We start from the raw sequence: 481 nt of genomic DNA on the forward strand, positions 1-481 counted from the left end.
GGCACAAAGGCCTTGTGGTGTGGAAAATCTGAAGTTCATTTTTTTTATGTCCTTTTCTCCCTCTGCCTTCAACATAGACTTGACTCCCTTAAACCCAGAGACCTGTTGGAACCAGACCCCACAAAATGGTTCCCAGTATGTCAGGCAATCTGGACTTCACAGTGTCACCAGGGAGATGGCATCCCTCAAATGAGTTCTTTTGTAGCTTGTGGAACTTCAGATCGATAATTCTGCATTTTCATTTCATTTCCTGAAAGTCAGGGTCGGCTCGTGAAAAGTTGTTAAACAACATGCTAAATGTGAAATGTCAACCCTCACTCTAAACTTTCCCTGTTCAGAGCATCAAATGAAGACTTCATTGGGTTTTATAGTGGCATTCTGATTTTGGTAGTCCATTGAAGAAGGGAGTTTGAAAGTTGATGTACACTGTAACGACTGTATGATAGCGTCCTGCCTGAAATACCATGATTGTTTATGAAAA

This window comes from Suricata suricatta, chromosome 8 (assembly GCF_006229205.1).
Source record: "Suricata suricatta isolate VVHF042 chromosome 8, meerkat_22Aug2017_6uvM2_HiC, whole genome shotgun sequence".
NCBI lineage: Eukaryota > Metazoa > Chordata > Mammalia > Carnivora > Herpestidae > Suricata > Suricata suricatta.